Genomic DNA, 21,409 nt, shown 5'->3' on the forward strand with positions numbered 1-21,409 from the left:
TTGCCCTTGAGATCATCTCCTTTCCCAAGTTGAAAGGAGAAAAACCCATAGAGGAACATGTGGAAGTGTTTTATGTTCATGGCTATAAGTTGTATATATCATTTCTGATCATAATTTATTAGCTACAATTCAGTCACCTGACCAATCTAGCCACAAAGGACACTGGAACTACCTCTCTAGCTCATAATAGTAGTCTAGCCCATACGGCTAAAACCATAAGTCTACATCAGAATTTACTTTTATTTACAAACAGTTTATTTATAGAAAGCATCACAATTTAAAAATGCACTGCCATGCACCAGTCCATTTCATCTTGTGAACCATAGCTAATTTAAGGACTTTGGATTCAGAGTTTTGATTTCCCCATGGGAAATTACTTAAACCTGCTCTATTTCTCCTCAGGTCTGTTTTAGTCTTTGTAAAATGGGCTTTGTCATCAAATAAATCTGCAGTTAAATCCTGGCTCTGGCATTGACTGCCAGGAGGTTTGGGAGATGTAATACTTTTAAAACATACCCACAAAGTTTTCAAGTGAAAATTGTTTCTATCAAAAGGTAGGGTTTATGTTTTTCTCCTTGAATCTGGGCCCTGTGACTGCTTGACTGAAAGAGTATGGAGGAAGTGATGCTGTACCAGTTGCTGGCACAGGCTTTATTAAACTGGCAGCCTCCATTTTTTGTCTCTTAAGATGCTTACTCACGAAATCCAGCTGGCATGCTATGAAGAAGCCCAAGAAGTCCTTGAAGAAACCCATGTGTAGAGAAACAGCTGGTCCTGCTCTGCACTCCTGGCCATGTGGGTGAGCCACATTGAAAGTGAATCCTGAAAGTCCCAGTTGAATGCCTCCCCAGATGTCTGGTGGATCCAAGAAGGGCTGTCTCAGCCAAACTCTACCTTATTTGTGAGCAGATAAATGACTGGTATTGTCTAAAGCAAGTAAGTTTTGAGATGATTTGCTTCAGAGCAATAAATTACTAGAACAAGAGAGTTTTGTTTATTCTGTAGGAAGAGCTACCATTAGATTGTTGGCCAATTTCAGAAGAATTTCTATGCCTTATATGAATGTTACAAAATTATTTTGCTTAAAATTCAGCCTATTCAAAATTTTATAAATTTAAATCAGCTTCCTCATTAGACTTCATTAATAAAATAAATGATAATACTTGTTGTTTATTGAATCAATCTGCACTATACACCTCATGGGAGCATTTCAGGATTTCTAATTTGATTTCATAATAATTATATAGAATTAACATATTATTAATACATTAATTCTATAGAATTAATGTATTAATAATATATTAATTCTATAGAATATTAATATATTAATAATACATTAATTCTATAGAATATTAATATATTAATGCTATAGAATAAATATATTAATATGTTAATTCTATGGGATATTAATAACATATTAATGCTATGGAATATTAATATAGTAATAATATATTAATTCTATAGAATATATCTTAATAATATATTAATTCTATAATATACTAATGCTATGGAATATTAATATAGTAATAATATATTAATTCTATAGAATATATCTTAATAATATATGAATTCTATAGAATACATAAATAATATATTAATTCTATAGAATATATAAATAATATATTAATTCTATAGAATATTAATATATTAATAATATATTAATTCTATAGAATATTAATATATTAATAATATATTAATTCTATAGAATTATTACTATATTAATATTCTATAGAATTATTACTATATTAATATTCTATAGAATTATTAATATATTAATATTCTATAGAATTATTACTATATTAATAATATATTAATATTCTATAGAATTATTATTATATCTTTTTAAATTACTGATAAGAAAATTTAGGCTTAGGGAAACTACATAGTAATTAACATCATCTGGATAGGCACACTGATGAGTAAACACTTAAGCCTATATCCTCCCCCCACCCCGTTTCATGCTACTTTTTACGTATATTATCTGATAAATAATAACTAAAAATCAATCATGACAGCAATGACTGAATGGGCTAAGAAAAGGAAATGGCTTTAATAAGACTATTGACAAAATTAGCCAAGTAGTGGAGTAGGCAGAGCATTCTAGACAGACAAAACAGTATAAGCAAAGGCTCTGAGGCATGCCATTTTTTGCCAGGGAGCTGCATATATTTTAGTATTATTGGGATTTTGAGTTTCTAGAACAGAAAATGTACAAATGTCTCAGGATCCTTAGAAAGTATGTGAAGGATGAACTAGACTACCTAAGAGTACTGGGACTACTATAGGGATAGTTAAGGAAAGAGTACTTGGAAAGCTGCAGCGTTTGAGGTCATTCAGGTGACATGATTATTTCTTTTATATGTTTCTCCATTCCTCCAATTATAAACTCCTTAAGGATAATAAACCAAACTGATGTTTCTGTGTACAGGTCCCATCTGTAATGAAGTTTTTAATACAGAAAGATGTTCAAATATATTCTCTGCATGACTGAATTTTCACTTAAACATTCTAATTTTAATAAAATGTTTCCCAGGATTACTTTAATATCTATCGCCCATTCTCTTCGAATTTTTGTGAGACAATGTATTATTTCAGGATCAGCTGAATTTAATAGGCTTATTATACTTTGACCAGTTTTTTACTAGTAAACAATCTGTCAGTATAGGAGTAATGCATATTAAATCCAGTGTAATTTATGTATAGATAGTTTGGGTTTTGTTCATTTGACTTTTTACTTGTTTCTAGATAGATAGATAGATAGATAGATAGATTGATTGATTGATTGATTGATTTAATGTAAGATACAGGTTCATGAGATTATGGAGGCTGAGAAGTTCTACAGTCTGCAGGCTGGAGAAGCAGGAAAGCCAACAGTGTAATTAAAAGCCCTAAGAGTTAGAGAGCTAGTGGTATAGATTTCAGTCTGTCTGAGGGCCTGAGAACAAGACCACTATAGATAGCTTCAGATTGATGTCACAGCTCAAGCACTCAAGAGAGTTAATTCAACCTTCCACAATTTTGTTCTATGCAGGTATTCAAGGGATTGGATAACACCCACCCACATTAAGGAGGGCCATTGGCTTTACTCAGTCTATCAATTGAAATGCTAACCTCTTCCAGAAACACTTTCACAGACACACCCAGAAATAATGTTTAACCAGATATCTGGCATCCAGATATAGCCCAGAGATAGCCCAGTCAAGTTGACACATAAAATTAACCATTATATCCATATATGCTAAATCTATGATAATAAGTAGACTAAGAGTTGGATTAGGATGAAGAAGAGCTGAGTCACAGCTGTGACCTCTGTTCTTCTGATAAGTTTTTCATCATGAAAATGATCATCATTTTCTCAGCCCTGGCTATATTAGGATTCTATTGTGAAAATCAACACTATCACTTTACTATTTCAGTAATAACTATAGAAGTAGCAGCAGTAGCAAAAACATTAATATTCATGACCAACATAACAACTCTGCTATATCCAATATCAGCTTTTACTGGGGACTTGCTAGATGCCAAACATTAGAGCCAGACTTTAGGTACATTACATCATTTAATTTAGAGTAACCAATGAGACATGCTCTATTATCTTCGTTCTATTATCTTTCTTCTTTACACAATTTTCTTGGCATAAGAATATGCTTTTGATATAATAATAATGAAATCGGGCAGACAACAATACATGGTGCAACATGATCTTTACCACATAAATTTAAAATGCAACCAAGGAATAAAACCAGAAAAAAAATATGACTCTTAAATCAAATAAAGTGGCTTAAACATTTTATCTCTATCTTTGATCCCTCCTATGCCATGGCAAGACTCCTTTTTAATTCAAGTAGGGTTGCTAGATTCAGCCAATAAAACTACAGACTATGCAATCAAATTTAAGTTTCAGCAAAACATCACATATTTTTCAATATAAACATATACCACCTATTACACGGAACATACATAAGCTAAAAATTATTCACTGTTTATCTGCATTTAATTTAGTTTGATATACTGTATTTTCTCTTGCAACGCTATTTCCAAAAGCATCTTAAGGGTATGGTATATACAGAATTTAAAAGTACAGACTTTGAAGCCAGGCTCAAACTTCACCTCTGACATCTTGTTGCTTATACAAAATCTGATTCCCTTCTCTGTTTGAATTTCTTATCTTAAACTAGGGGAAACAATAGTGCCTACCCAATAAAGTTTTGAGAAAAATTAAATGGGTTAAAACAGAAATTTTACTATAGTACCTAAGATAATGTAAAAAAAATGGTATTTTAGTAATTTTCTGTAGCATAGGACTTCTCACTTCTCACTTCTCAAGCTGATTTGTAATTGTTCATTTTTGTTTCCTACATACCAAGAGATATTATAGAACATAGTATATCTTTTTTAATACTATATCTAAATTTACATTATTCTTGATACATGGCATATATTCAATAGCTATGACCTCTGTTCCTCTGATAAGTCAGAGTCTGTTCCTCTGATACTTTAATACAACAAATTTCTGTTGAATAAATATATCTTTAGTAGATTTCTAAGTTACATCTGATATATTATTCTGTTCCATAGTGCACTGTTCATTTGTTTAAAATGTAGACTTATAGTCCCTACCTGAAGCCATCTTTATGGATATCCCATTAGCAGAGATTAGATGATCTGTACTAATAAAATAAAGCTCTATTTCCTTTCTTATAAAATTTAGGGGGCAGAAGACCAGAATACCTACTTCATAGAGAAGACCAAAGTACCTCATGTGCCAGGGTAAGACACAGAGTGGCATGGCTCTTCTGTGAATGTCCTTCTCTGAATATTATCTCCTGTTTTAGTTGCCACTTTGTCTTTCATGGTTAGGGTTGCTCTGGGTCACTCTTCATAAGATGGCCACTTCACAGGCAGCCTCACATATCTAAATCCCAGTGCTCTTGGGTTCACACTAATGTTCTGTTCTGGATCAAGCTTTTTTTTTTAAATTATCATTTATTTATTTATTTAATTTTCCCAACCATTTTCTGTCAACCACTACTTAAAGCTTAATTGGAATGAAACTAAAGTGGGGATTATCAGTCTTAGTTGTAATTTATAACTGCCTCACTGTTCTTCCAATATACCTGGAGAGCTTTCTAAGGTCGCTGATGCTTCACAGAAGACTTGACAGTCACTCTAGTTACAAGCAATTCTGTTTGTTCACTCGGAGTTTCTCATTCTCATTTCAATGTCTCAAAAAAAAAAAATCACTGGAAACAAGGCTGTGGTTTCTACTTCTTATATCGTTATGTAATACAAAGGCGAGACCGAACGCAACTACCATTTATTGTTTGCCAGGAGGGGTCAAGTATATGCTAAATGCTTTACATATGCTTTCTATTTTAATTCCCACAGCACGCCTGCAATATAGGTATTATTTTCCCATTTTATGTATCAGGAAAGGTGAAGTGGCTCACCCAAAGACACAGTCCTGCTAAGTGGCAGAGGTACATTCAAAATCCACATCTGTTTTCTCTGCACAGTATGAGGTTTTAAGGACAATGTGTTTCAGGAGAAACCTGAGTTCAACTCCAGGTTCTGCTTTTAAATAACTGTGAACACTGGATCAATGCAATCAATGTAATTCATTTTAGTTCAATTCTACATTTACTGAATACCTGCTTTATATAAGATTGTGCAAGACACCACAAGAAATAAAAGTTGAAAAGGAAATGGTGTAAGTTCTCATCAAATTAAAAACAGTAAAAAAGATTAGCTATACATGCAAAAGCTGCACTACAAAACAAGATATGACAAGTCCTGTAAAATATATATAAATTGGTTACAGACATAGAGAAAAAAAGAAAAGTTGCCAGAGAAGTTCAGGAAAAGGAAAATTTGAGAAAGTCACTCAAGGCAAGGGAGTATTAATAGTTAATTTTAAATGTCAACTTTACTGGACTAAAGAATTTCCAGATAGCTGGTAAAACATTATTTCTGGGTGTGTCTATGAGGGTGTTTGTGGAAGAGATTAAAATTTGAATTGGTAAACAAGTAAGGAAGATCTTCACCAATGAGGTTGGGCAGCATCCAATCCTTTGAGGGTCTAAATAGAACAGAAAGGCAGAGGAAGAGCAAATTTCCTTTCTGTTTCAGTGGGGACATCCATCTTCTCCTATCCTGGAACATTGTTCTTCCTGGTTCTTGGGCCTTTGAACTAGGACTAAATTACCCTACTAGCTTTCCTGGTTCTCCAGTTTAAAGATGTCAGATCATGAGACTTCTCAGCCTCTGTAATCACATGAGCCAATTGTTATAGTTCCAAAAATAACTATTTCTCTCTCTCCTCTCTCTCTCTCTCTCTCTCTGTGTGTGTGTGTGTGTGTGTGTATCTCATATTGGTTTTGTTTCTCTAGAGAATCCTGAGCAATACAGCAGTTTCTCTTAGAGCTTGAGAGACAGCACTATTGAATTAGAGTGTCCTGGACTCATCCTAGCTTTACAGCTATTATGACTGTTAGCAAAGTGCTTAACCTCTTGCAGCCTTGATTTCTTCACTGTCAAAAAGGGATAATAATATTTTCACCTAATGAGAGTTTTCAGTGGTTGTGAGAAGCAGATATGCTAGATAGCATTTGTCAAAGCACCTAGCACACCTGCTGACACAAAGTAAGCAAACACTCAATAAAGGTTAAAACTTAAAACAGGAGAATTAATATTTTTGATAAGCAGCATGGAGGATGGGAGGACAAAATTGAAATCTCCAGGGACAAAATGAGTAAAAACATAAAAGGCAAAAAAAAAGGAAGAAATGTGTTTGTGAGACAGAATATAACTGATGGTAGGATGTAAGCCGATTTGAAAGGGAGGGAGTAGAATGCAGAGTGTCAGGCTGTTGGTATGAGAATGATTGAAGTGAGTTATGACAGGTGGCCCTGATATGGTACTGTTCAAAGAGGCTGGATTTACTGGGCAGGAGCAGAGCTGGCCAAAGGAGAACTGGCAGATCTTGGCAACTCTTGAGTTATGGTCTGGAAAGGGATGGGCTAAATCTAATCTTATGCTTTTGCCTTCTGTGTAACAGAGTCCTTCAAAGAGAAAGAAAAAACAAAACAAAACAAAAGATAAAGTTTTATATAAAAAAAATATATATATATACACACACATATGTATCTTCGGTTTGGTGCAACGTAAACTTCAGTTGATGAATGTAGAGCTTGAGAAGGAAATTTGTTACAGGAAATCTAACAGTGGGTTGAGTGATCGACTTACTCTGAATTCTATAATTATATGTTCTTTATAATCCTCACAACATACTATAAAATAGAAATCATAAGGATTATTATTTTACAAATGAAAAAAACTGAAGTTTCACGAGTTTTAGTAACTTATCTAAAGTCATGAAGCCACAACGTGGCTAAGCAAGAGTTTGCACCTAGGCCTAATTTCAGCACCCATGATTTTATCTAGTATACAGTACTGTCTCTCTTGAAAACAATCAATCCAAATAAGTTAAATCCATTGGAACATCTTAGTGTATGATGGTAAAAACAATCTAGATAATGATACAAAGTGATATCTTCAGTAAATTATGAATTACTCTAAAATGTCTTTGTTTTACTAGTAGTTTTGCTAATAAGTATTAATCTCTAATAGACAGTTCACACTTAGCCAATCCACTTGATAATCAGTTTATTTATTATAGAGCCTTAACACAGTTATTATGTAGTTCTTTAAGGCTCTGAACCAGGAGGACAGCATTTACAAAGCTGGGGTTTATAACAAGAGAAGATCGTAGAATTGATGACAGTTGATCTCTACACATAAGGGAATAATAAGTCTTTTTTAATCTAAGAGAACTGGAAAGTCTGGTTTTTGAAAGGGTTCCTTGGCAATTTAGATATTACCTCAGTTTTACAGAGTAGGAGAAGTTTCGGTGATCCTTTCCAAAAGCACATAGAATACGTGTTGTAAGTGTTGGAACCGAGATTTAAATTTGGAAGTTTTATTTCCATCCTAGAACTAGAGACAGATCATGAAGAATTGACAAGATTTGATCTTTATTTTCAAATAAAATACAGTCCAGTTGAAGAGTCAGGTATGTAAACACACACACACACGAAAAGAAATAGAAGATGGAACAACTGAGCTCATTTGGGTAAGTCTATTATATGAGCTCGAGTAAGAAAGCTCAGTAGGATTTTAGTCAGACAAAAGAAGGGAGTAGAAGGTATTTCAGACCAAAATAACAGAGTTGTCAAGGCATGCTGTTACTAAATGGTGTGTATTGAAAACAGGGGGTATTCCATTTGTCTGTAGCATGGAATATGAGGAGATGGAGGGCAGAAGAAGGGCTACAGTGTGAATAAACTGAAATTTCAAACTAAAGGTTTTGAATTTTATTTTGGTGATGAGTAGGAAAAAATTAAGGGACAGAAGTAGATGAATTCTAAAATTCTTAAACTGTATGTCTGTAAAGGAAGCATAGTGTAAAAGTTGACAGGCATATGATATATACAGAAATGTGCTGATTCTCCTTTTCTGTTTCCAAGACTGACACAAGTAAAAGTAAAGCCATCATACAAGAGTGGATTAGTGAAAACATCACTGCCTATCAAAACATTTAGAACAAGGAAAGAAGATATTTTTAGTCTGTGATTGTAGTAGAATAGCTGTGAAACAGTTTGATATTCTAGTCTAACAACTTTATAAAGCCACAGCAATGACTACTTTTATCTTCCTCATCAAAGATGATGCACTTTTAATGCTCAAACTATGGCCAAGAACTTGGTCCATTTCCAAGTTAACAAACAGACAGCACTAATGGATTTGAGCCCATAGAGTGGCTGTCCTAAGAAACTTTCCAAGGTGAGGTGATCTTTATTATAATAAAAAGGAAACTACGGTAACAAGCATAAAAAATTAAAATAAATAAGCAGTAATCTAAAAGGAAATTATATTGATAATGGTTGATATATAAATGCAGCATTCTTGGGGTAGCTCCTGGAACAGATTCGAACACTCAAAAATATGTGTGTCCTCTGGTTTGAAAGAGCTCTTGTACACACTGCAGCATTATCATATGAACACTAATAGGATTGGAAATGTACATAGTATGTCCTTGAAAGATTGCCTACTAATCCAGTGACTTACAGTTGAAAATATGGAGGTAGGAAAAAAAATAGAGAACAAGTCAGAGAGTTAATGCAATGAAACTAGAGAACCAGTAAATAATAATTTTAAACAGATAATAGATTTCCTGGATCGAAGACTATTCAGGTTAGAATATTTTAATTTTCAAATTAGTAATCAACACACATTAAAGGTAGAATACTGATTTCATTTGTTTAATACTATAGAAGCAATGAATCCAGAAATCATAAAGAAATGTTCATAGTCTATATAGAACCATCATTTTTTATCTTTGCTGCATCAAACTCTATCCATCTTTTTTTTTCAAGAAGATAAAGTATAATTAATGCATCCAAGAGTTATTCCCTGGCATAAAGCCCTGTCTTCAATGCCATCCAATCCAAGTGAGGAAAAGAAGGAGAAGTGGGTTAGAGGAAAGGGTGTTGGTAAGGAGAAAACCAGCAATTCCTGCCACACTTTCTATAAGCTGTTATTGGTCAGCCTTTGGAAATGACATCTTAAAGTTGTGGATTCTGGCACTCACCCTGTTCTTGATTAAAACATAACATCTTAATTATCTAAATGTCTTTTCACCAACTGCACTAAGTTCTGCAGTAATAGGGACACTATTTAACCACCTCAGCACTTCTGGTAAGAAAGCAGCTACTGGCTGGCCTCTTACTGGGAGACCGTTTTGGTTTTTTGTTTTTTTTTCCTTCTGAATCTCAACACAATTTCCTTCACTCCTCTACCTCAAATTTGCTAGCATTAAAATAATGTATAGCATCTGTGCAAAATGAATACTTATAAGATTCATACCCCTCTTCTTAATGTCACTTCACTCAATATAACAATAAGCTTCTGTTTCTTTTTTGAAATATGTTAACAATAATACTAGCAGCAACCATGTATTGAGTGCTTACCTTGAGCCAGGTATTATGTTGAGAGCTTTTGCATATCCATTTAATCCTCACAGAAGTTCTCTGGGGTGTTATGGTCATTCTCATTTAACAGCTGGGGAATCAGGTAAAGGTATGAGTAACTGTCCCATGGTTTTACAGTTATGCCTAATAGGTTGGGATTTAGCCCAATATTGTTAGATATCAAAGACCTTTCTTTTAACCAGTGATTCCCAAATTTCTGTCTCTTTGAACATTAATTCCTTAGGTTGCTCTACAAAAAAAAAGTGATCTGAGATCAAATAAATTTAATAAACACTGCATATTATGTTTTTCCCTTAGAGATTTAAAATGCATATTAGGGCAATAAAAGTTCTAAAAAGGCATACAGTCAAGAAACCAGTTTAATTTTAATTAGCTATAAATTTTCCTAATTTATTTGAGCATGGAAACTCATGTATTCTCTGTAAATTACCTTATACATCACCCACGTGGGAAAATATTGCCATACTTTTTTCTCTTGAATCAATAATTATAAGTCTCTTTGACTTCCCATTGTCTACTTTTTTACCTGAATATAAGACTTGCTTAATTACTCCACCTTCTAAAGCCTATCTTAATGGAAGTGGTGCCACCCTTTTTTGACCAGAAAGCTCCTATTGATAGATGAGTAAAGTTGTAACTAAACAATAATCTTATTTCCTTACACTCCTCCCCTTCCTTATCATCTTCTCTCCATCCCCTGTCTTGGACCTTACTAATTTTGACTGGATCTTGAAGTTACAGCTAAGACATGGTCTGCACCAGAAGGTCTCCCAGAAACACACTACCCTTCAGGTTGAATGAGAATCTTATCTCCTATGGTACTATGGTACATAGTTCTGAATGGTATGTGGCTTTTAATTCGGCTCTTGAACACGTCAGTATCTGCTACAAAGAAATGTGTAGAATAAGGAGCACGGAATCACAAAATTTGTAGAATTCCTGGAGGTGGTGAATCGAACATAAATTTTACACTCTCAAATACATTAACTACTCTGGCAGATCAAACCCCTTTATTTCTTGAAAAGGTATTTACAAATTAAAATTACAGGTCTTCACATTGGCCTTTGATACTGTTAGCAATATGTACCCTATCAACAGTTGTGGCTTTACTTAGATTTGCAATTCTTTCTTTTCCAACTCAAGTCTTTTCATTCTTTTTCTACACATGCAGCATGAATATTAGAATGAACATAGATTCTAGGGACAGGCAGAATACCATTAAGCAAAGAAGCAAACGCTACCAAGTTAATTTGCTATCTTGTGCCTCATTTTCCCCATCTGTAGCCTAAACAAAAATTAACATTCACAATTGTTATTGTTGTGAAATCACCTGGCACCTAATTAGTGTTTAGTCAATGTTAGCATTCTTTTCAATGTCAAAACCTTTATTCATGCCCTTCTTGCTATCTGAACCATAATTTGCTAAGACTCTTTCTCAAAGTTTAAGGTTGTTATGGGCTTATTTATAAAGCTTACCTTTAAAGCCAAACAGAGTGAAGCAACAGAAGGGATATAGTATTTGCAATCAGACAAACCTAAACCTGAACCCTTGCCATCTCCATTTCTTGACTATCTGACTGTAAGTAAGTTATTCAACCTCCCAAAAGTTCAGTTTTCTTATCTCTAAAGTCAGGAGTACAACATCTACCTCATGAGGTTACATCAGGCATTAAGTGGAATAGCAAAAAAGAAATGTCTAGTATTGTGCTACTGTTAATGTCTATCATTTCGTGCAGCATTCAACCATAGCATTATTTCTTGACAAATGTAGTGACTGAGTAAGAAAATGTTTCTTCCAGTTAATGCTAGATATTAAACTGAAGGAAATCTACCACAGTGTTCTAGAAGTTGATGAGATTTACCAGAATTGATTTTAGCTCTTCCATGTAGGTTTGGGGAGTGCTGCAGTAAGGAGGGACAGAAGAATGTGCAAATAGAAACAGATAAATATTCCAGGCTTCCAGGGTTCATGCAACCCAATCATCAAACTCCTATTCCCAGAGCAAGGCTACTTATCCCTGTTGAGCTTGGCAGAGGAACAAAGAATTCAGGAGCTATCTTTGCCATAGAATTAGAGACTGAAGCTTGGAATTAAATCAAAGATGGTATTTTGCCCTTCCCCTTGGTAGTGAAGCCATGTACTTGTGTAATGTCTTGTTTCTTCCCAATTTCATAATGCATTTCTGAGAGTAGGGACACGGGAAGAACCTTTTCACTCAATGGATGAGTTACTGCACATGATGCTTCAGTTTTTCTACTTGCTGCTAAAGCTTCACTTTTTCAATCCATCCAGCAAGTATCATTCTAGATTGACCTTCTTCAGTTTCCTTTATCATGACATTCAAGAACTGATTTACATCACACTGATACGATTGGCCTAGATTCCAAAACCGTATATAATGACCCTGATATTTTTATTAGAATATTTTCTAATTTCCAGACTTCTTAGTTAACACTCAGAACAACTGTAAATTGCTCCTCTTCTAATAAGTTTCTGTTCTAAAAATAATAAAAGAGCTTACTGATGCTGTGAACAACTGCTTCAAGTAAAAACAACATGGCACAATTCCTGTATAATCTATTGTTTTCTTATTTATTTATTTTTAGGGGGATGGAGCCTTGCTGTGTCACCCAAGCTGGAATACAGTGGTGCGATCTCGGCTCACTGCAACCTCCACCTCCCCGGTTCAAGTGATTCTTCTGCCTCAGCCTCCTGAGTAGCTGGGGTTACAGGCACGTGCCACCACACCAGGATAATTTTTGTATTTTTAGTAGAGACATGGTTTCATCATGTTGGTCAGGCTGGTCTTGAACTCCTGACCTTGTGACTCACCTGCCTTGGCCTCCCAAAGTGCTGTGATTACAGACATGAGCCACTGCGCCTGGCCTAATGTATTATTTTCTAATACCTTACTTTTTAAAATAGCTTTATTGACATATAGTTAACATAGGGAGAAATACCATTCATCTCTTTAAAATGTACAATTAGTTTTAGTATATTTGTAGAGTTGTGCAGCCACCACGATTTTAGAGTCCATTTTAGATTTTTATCACCTCAAAAAGAAACCCTCTACCCATTAGCAGTTACTCTGTCATCCCTCTCCCAACTAGACAACCACTAACCTACTTTAATTCTCTATGGCTTTGCATATTCTGAATATTTCATATAAATGGAAATACACAATTTGTGATCTTTTAGAACTGGCTTCTTTCACTAAGCAAAATGTTTATCCATGTTTTATCATGTATCCATACTACATTTTTTTTGCTATCAAATAATATCCTATTGTATAGATACACCACACTACTTTTCCATTCATCAGTTCATGTACATTTGTTTCCATTTTTTGATATAATGAATAACGTGTACAAGTTTTTGAGTGGATATATGTTTAATATTTGAAGGAACTGCCAAACAATTTCTGAACTGGCTTTTGCAAGCCAATGCCTCATTTGAAGTAGAAAAGAAAGTCAATTTTGTAAGCTTGATAAATTATGGTTTTTATTATTATTAGAAAAAGATGAACCAGAGGGATTGACAACAGGTTACAGAAACAGTGAGAAGCCCAGTGTTAAAATTTATTTTTTTAACCTCTAGTCCTGTGTTCTTCCACCTATAACTTTCTGAACCAAGCATATTGCAATGTATGATGATGTTGCTTAGGTCATTTCACCTTATTTTGTTCCAAGCCTCGTTTAAACTGTGTAAAAGGACCCAGTATGATATACAAAGCAATTTGGAAGAGAAAGGACAGAATAGGAAAGTTGCAGGTTATGCAGTAATAAATTAAAATGGTATTTCTCCAATTTCTAAAGAAAAAACCCTCTCAGATATAGTGAATAAAGCCAAATTAGTAAGTCTTTGTGATGAATTGAAATGCTTAGCTGTGGTGAGTCTTACAGAACTTTGAGATTTTGAGAGAGAACAAGAATACTTAAGGTGAGGTAAAATTATTATCAAGCTTTAGTGTATATGAATACTACCTGGACTTACTTGTTGGAATTGTATATTCCTGGAACTTGTGACATGCATCCGGCAGAGATTCTGACCCAGTATGTGTGGGGTGGGGCCAAGGAAGCTGGACTTTAAACAAGTACATGGGGATTGTTTAAATCAGATGTTCTATAGACAGTATTTTTTGGTAATACTGGTAGGATAGACTGAGCTTTGAAATTAAATAGGTGAAATTTAAATCCTTACTTACCCATTGGCTTGGTAACACCTGCCAGTTTCATAGAATAGATGCACAAATTTTCAGTTTCATTAATAATAGTGACTTCACAGAGCTTCCGTGAAGATTCAATGATAAAACCCATTATATATCATTACGTATACGTAAAGGATCTGGCTTTAGCTAATGTTGGCTTCCTTCCTGCTTCCATAAACCAGAGTCATAAGGGACTGGTAGAAATAGGGCTTATACGACTGTGCAAAATGATTGTTGCTTTGTTTTACCTTTTTTTCTTGAGGCCAACCTCACCTCTTCTCTTGATTTCTTCATTGTGAGCATCCTGCCTCAGCCCATGAGAAATTTGAAAACACTCTCATTTAGGTGAACTAGCTGCAGCTGCAAACCTGATGGTGGGAACAAGGTACTATATATGCCCAATGTTGATTAGCATCACTGCAACTCATTATTCTGATCAGCCAGAAGCAATTTACAATCATCTTTAAGCAAGTGCACATCATTTTCATAATTGACTTGCAGGCGCTTTGACACAACAACTTGTTGTAGCTGTCAATCACTGTCAAAAGATAGAGGAAGAGGAGGCCCTTATGGAGAGAAAAGCAAAGGCACAGTGCCTGTCCACAGTGGACTGACTGTGGCCAGACAGGAGCTCAATGTGGAGCAGCCTATCTATACATCCTCTTCTAAGTTGCTATTTTTCAGGCCTTAGAGAATAATCTCTTCTAGATGGAGAAAAGGACCAGAGAGAAGGCGGGACTCAGTGATGCTATTACCTGGTTTAAAGAAATATGCAATAAGAATGGTAGGTTTGAGCCATACGTTTCTGAGCCTCGGATTTTAATATTTGTTTATTTTTCCCCTTCTATAACATCTCTTATTTTTGCTAGCTATAATATAAAAAATAATTGGCGGGCAAAATCATTCATTCTTTGAAAGAATTATACATTTTTGGATGACTCCAGAGATATTATATAGCAGATACATAGATAGATAGATAGAGAGTGCTTAAATATTTTCTGAAACAAATAGAAATAAGAATGTTTAAAATTTATGTACTTAATATAATATTTATTTGAATAATTTGGAAAGGGAACATTGTCTAATTTTTGTATCCATAACACCTAAGAAAGTGAGGAGTGTGAAAATATAGTAAATGACCTTGGAACAAAAATATAACAACAACCAAACAAAAGTAAAATGTTTAACAATTGGTATTAAATAAATGTTACTTCCCAAATGTATTGTTTTTATCTTGGCAAAATGACACGAACAATATCAACCGTAAAAGATTTTCATGCAAATTATAAGGACCAATTATTGTAAAAGCACTTTGAGAAGTACACAGTTGGGAGCACAGAGCAATGTATTAAAAAAAAAAAAAAAGCAAAGGGAATCTTCATGATGAAGTTGGCTTGGGTTCTAGTTCTGCCAAAAATGGGCAGCATAACTTAAATGCATTATTTTTATTTCTCAGATAAATAAACCTAACGTTAGGAGTTATGATAATTAAATAATATAATGCATATACTATGTAAACAAGATTCTCTCTATGCAATGGGTGCTCCATAAATGGTACTTGTAATGTTTATTGAAGATCCATGTAAGGGGAAATAGGCTTTTTGTTGTCTATTAGGTAAAAGTTCTAAATGTCAGTTATTTGAAAGAAACAACTTAAATGAACTGTTCAATGCATCTGTGTTTTTAGTCATGTGATTGCAGTTGTTTGAATACTGCCCTGTGCTAGACCATGTAAATAAACACACAGTACTCTGAGATGGCCTCAGCACATCTGGAAAGGTGCACTTAACCTAAGAAAGTGGGTAAGTGAAACACAGATGTTCAGAATGCCAGGCTGCATGGTCCAAACTCAGTGTGAGAGCATTTAGAGATGGTAGTGACAAAAGCTGAGCTACTTTCTCCTTTACCTGGTTGTAAATACTAAAAGGTGGCTTTGTTTTCTATATAGTAGTCATTAACCATGTTTTTTGAAGAGATCCTATAGCAGGCTAGGTTGTGTACAATGAAGACATGCTAGATATTATTTCCATGAGCGCAGAAAATATCATTCTTTACTTTTGTCATTTACCCTGAGGATCAAGAGCAGTTCTTTGCAGATAAAAAGGTTTTCATAACTATTTGTTAATGTGTGAATAAAATCAACTTTCTAAAATTTAAAGCACTGAATAAATTGCACTTGTATATCCTGGGTTTGCATCTTTCTCCCCTCATCACAGTTTAATATGCTTCTTTTTTATGAATTTGTCAGTACCTCTTAGTATCTAGTAAAAGCCAAGAGGATAGGTACCTTATTTTACTCTGCTCTTAGAACCCAGATCAATGACAAATGCCTACAATTTGTATTCACTTGTTGTAAGTCTGTCTTCTCCTTCTGTACATGTTTAGTTTCCTAAATGCCCTGAATAGTGAACATTCACAGTCATCTATGTGCATGTATGCACAGTCGTCTATGTGCATGTGCACATGCATATGGACTTGTTCAGCACTATTTGAACTGTTGGAGTGTTTAAATCTGTAGGCTCATGGCTTTTAATGTTCTGGAACATTCTCAGCCATTATTTCTTTAAATATTGATTCTCCTTCATTTTTTTTTTTGTCCCTTTCTTTGCGGAACTTAAAATAGATGGATATAGAAATTCTGGATCTGTCTTCCTTAGCGTTTAACTTTTCTTTCATAATTTCCATTTTTCTCTTTGCACTGCTATCTGGGAGAATTGTTAACTCAATCTTTCAGAGCATTAGTTTACTATTTAACTGGATCAAGTCTACTTTTCAGTTTTCTGTTTCGCTGCAGCTGTAATTTTTTTATTTACATGATCTCTAATTGTTTTTATTTTGTAACTATCTATTTTTTATGTATATCTTCTGTTCTGAAATTATATAAGTGAATTCCTCATTCCTCGTTATATATCAGATGATATAAAATATTATCCTTCCATTTATATTTTAAGGAAGCTATTTCTTCTACTTATATTTTAGATTTTAGATCTTGTCACATTTGCCTTCCCTGAATTTTATATATTTCTTTTATATTCAACCCTTACCTTTCTCCGTTTATTCTTCTCATCACAATTTAAAGATGCTCATTTTTCCACTTAAAAAAATAAATCTCATAGATTCTGTACATTATATTTTTGTTGGATGCACAGTTTGCAAATATTTTCTCTAACTCTATATGTGGTCTGTTTACTTTGTTGACAATTTATTTTGCTGTGCAGAAGCTCTTTAGTTTAATTAGGTCCTGTTAGTCAATTTTTGTTTTTGTGGCAATTGCTTTTACACTCTTTGTTATAAAATCTTTGCCAGGACTGATATCCAGAATGGTATTTTCTAGGTTTTATTCTAGGGTTTTTATAGTTTTAGATTTTTCATGTAAGTATTTAACCCTTCTTGGTTGATTTTTTGTATGGCAAATAAGGGATCTAGTTTCAGTCTTCTATATAGAGCTAGCAGGTTATCCCAGCACCTTTTATTGAATAGGAAGTAACTTCTCTGTTGCTTGCTCTTGCTGAGTTTGTCAAAGACCAAATGGTTGTAGGTGTGCAACTTTGTTTCTGGGTTCTCTAACTTGTTCCATTGGTCTATGTGTCTGTTTTTGTACCAGTACCATGATGTTTTGCTTATGATAGCCTTGCAGTATAGTTTGAAATTGGGTAGCGTGATGCCTATAGCTTTGTTTTTTTGCTTAGAATTTCTTTGGCTATTCAGGCTCTTGTTTGGTTCCATATGAATTTTAGAATGGTGTTTCCTAATTCTTTAAAAAATCTCATTGGTACCTCAATAGAAATAGCACCGAATCTGTAAATTGCTTCAGGCAGTATGACCATTTTAACAATATTGATTCTTATGGAGTCTATAAGGAACTTAAGTTAACAAACAGAAGCAAACAACCCTGTTAGAAAATGGTCAAAGGACATGAATAGACACTTCTCAAAAGAAGACATCCATGTGGTGAACAAGCATATGAAGAAATGCTCAACATTGCTAGTAATTAGAGAAATGCAAATCAAAATCACAATGAGATACTATCTCATTCTCACACCAGTCAGAATGGGTATTATTAAAAAGCCAAAAAATAACAGATGCTGGTGAGGTTGTAAAGAAAAGGAAACACTTATACACTGCGGGTAGGAATGTAAATTAACTCAGTCACTGTGAAAAGCAGTTTGGAGATTTCTTAAAGTACTTAAAATGAACTACCATTCAACCCAGCAATTCCATTACTAGGTATATACCCAAAGGAATATACATTGTTCTACCATAAAGACACATGCACACATATGTTCATCACAGCACTATTCACAATAGCAAAGACGTGGAATCAACCTAAGTGCCCATCAGTGGTGGACTGGATAAAGAATATATGGTACAAATACACTGTGGAATACTGTGCACCATTAAAAAATATTATGTTCCTTGCAGCAACATGGCTGGAGCTAGAGGCCATCATCCTAAGAGAATTAACACAGGAACAGAAAACCAAATACTGCATAATCTCACTTGTGAGTGGGAGCTAAACACTGAGTACACATAGACACAAAGAAGGGAACAATAGACCCCAGGCCCACTTGAGGGTAGAAGGTGAGAGCAGGGTGAGGATTGAAAAACTACCTATAGGGTACTATGTTCATTACCCTGGTGTAACACCATCCACCCATGGAACAAATCTGTACACATACTCCCCTGAACTTAAAAGTTGGAAAAGAAATTTAAAATAAAAAAATTATCGTCCTTCAATGACACATTACTTATCATGCAAACCTCATCTCTCTCTTCAATATCTAAAGCCATTGAACAAATGTTCTATATATATATATGATCTACTTTTCCACCTTTCATTAATTTCAAACTGGTTTCAGCTCCCTTATTGATATGGTTTGGTTTTGTCCTTACCCAAACTTCATCTTGAATCATAGTTTCCATAATCCCCACATTGTCACGGGAGGGACCCAGTGGGAGGTAATTGAATCCTGGGGTCAGTTACCTCTGTGCTGTTCTCCTGATAGTGAGTGAGTTCTCACGTGGTGGGATGATTCTGTAAGAGGCTTTCCCCTCCTTCACTCTGCACTTCTTGCTGCTGCCATGTGAAGAATGACGTATTTGCTTCCCCTTCTGACATGATTGTAAGTTTCCTGCGACTTCTCCAGGCCTGTGGAACTGTGAATCAATTAAATCTCTTTCCTTTAGAAATTACCCAGTCTCGGGTATGTGTTTATTAGCAGCATGAGAATGAACTAATACTCTTATCAACTACCTAATATTGGTAAGTAGAATAAAATGTTTGTTGTTGTTCCATTTTACTTGCTTCCTTGCATATTAATTATTGTTGACACTCTCTTTTCTTAGCTTCCATGATGTTACTGTTGGTTTCTCTCCTACCTCTCTGGATTCTCCTTTTCAGTCTTATTTGCATGCTCATATTCATTTCCTCTGCCACCATACATTGCGACACCACAGGGTTTTGTCCTCTTCTAACTCTATTTTTCCTACAGGATCAAAATTATATACCTGGACCTGACACATTCCTTCATACAGATGAGTTTGCATATCCAATACAGAATTCTTTTAAGAGCTCTAGGCCTCCATCTAGTTTCTATAACTTGGCACAACCATCTCTTCTAGCTCAGCCAATCACACACTTAAGGACATTTCGTAGCATCTTTCTGTCTTTAAACTTTCTAAATCTAATCAATCATTGCTATGATCTAAATGATTATACACCCCAAAATTCATATGTTGAAGTCCTAACACCTAAGGTGATAGAATTAGGAGGTGAGCCCTTTTGGGTGATTATTAGGTACCCTTATAAAAGAAGCCTCAAAAAGCTGCCTTGCCCTTTCCACCATGTGAGCACATAACTGCAAGTTTCTGTCTACAAACCAGGAAACACACCCTCACCAGACACTGAATCTGTCATCTCCCTAATTTTGAACTTCTTAGCCTCCAGACCTGTCAGAAATAATATTTTGCTGTTTATCAGCCATCCAGTCTATGGTATTTTGTTACAGCAGCCCAATGGACTAAGACAATTACCAATACTTATCATCTTTACCTCTAAATACCTCTCAAATCTATCATCTTTCTTCTACCTTTTCTACTGTTTCTCTAGTTCAAGCTGTTATCCTTTCTCATTTGGGCCTCTGGGCTAGATTCCTAATTAATGCTCTTGTTCACTTTGCCATCTTTTAATCTGTTTCCACATTTTAGCCAGAACAACCTTTTAAAGATAAAAACCATATCATTCTTTTATTTAGACATAAGGCTTTCTGCTGTTGTTTGGATACAAACCAAAATCCTCAATATGATTAACAAGGTCCTCCATGATCTGGCCCTGACTCCATTAGGCTTGCTCAACACTATGATCTCACTTGCTCTCTGAACTCTGACCATACTAACCTTCTTTCAGTCCTTAGACTGTGACCTCTTCGCCTCTAAAATCATATCTTTGCACATCTTTTTCCTGCCTGGAATTTCCTTTCTAGTCCTCCACATGTAGTTAATGACTACAATCCATCAAATCTCCTCTAAAATACAATCTGTGCAGGCTTACCTTCCCTCACCCCTAGACTGCTATGGCACATCTTCTCTGTGTGACATTTACCACAGTATATTGATAAATTGTATATATTTCTTTGTGTGGTTAATTGGTTGATGACTACCTACACATTCGGACTATGAACTGCTTTCACAGACCCTATTTAGCTCAGCCTATTGAGCAAATAGGAGACACTTAAAAATATTTTTTGATAAATGATCGAAAATATTTGAATAAAATGTTTTATGAGTTTGATGTTTGCTATAGTGGTTGATTCCTTTATAGTTTCTGTCTGCTGTCACAAATTACTTTCAGTTTTTGAATGGACTAGAACATATTTTAGGAACTCTATGTACATCAACAGAAAAGAGATGACATATTAAAACTGGGTAAATTTGAAGATATTTTAATTAGAAAGGATTTACACAGTAGTGAGACAAGTATAGAGAAATCACAAGAGATAGTAATAGCAGTGAGAGTGGACGGGAGATCACTGTCTTCCCTCCCGTCAGTTTGCTAACTGTGATCTTCATTTACTAAACCCAATCAGAAGACAGAGAAAAGACAGCCTATTGTTGCAGACTGTACGGAGCAATTTCCTTGGGCAAAAAGAAAGA

General features: G+C 34.7%; 1 protein-coding gene and 1 long non-coding RNA gene across 4 annotated transcripts in view; both read right to left on the minus strand.

Moving 5' to 3' along the window:
* Window positions 1–21,409, minus strand: part of TENM4 (teneurin transmembrane protein 4) — a 3,040,222-nt gene that overhangs the window by 2,118,858 nt on the left and 899,955 nt on the right. The window lies entirely within an intron of this gene.
* LOC134759420 (uncharacterized) lies at window positions 233–12,521 on the minus strand. The gene is made up of 3 exons (XR_010135519.1): window positions 11,526–12,521; window positions 10,029–10,119; window positions 233–855 (listed from the first exon to the last, which is right to left on the minus strand). It is a non-coding gene; the product is annotated as an uncharacterized LOC134759420 (long non-coding RNA).

Source organism: Pongo abelii, chromosome 9 (genome assembly GCF_028885655.2).
Source record: "Pongo abelii isolate AG06213 chromosome 9, NHGRI_mPonAbe1-v2.0_pri, whole genome shotgun sequence".
Classification (NCBI taxonomy): Eukaryota; Metazoa; Chordata; class Mammalia; order Primates; family Hominidae; genus Pongo; species Pongo abelii.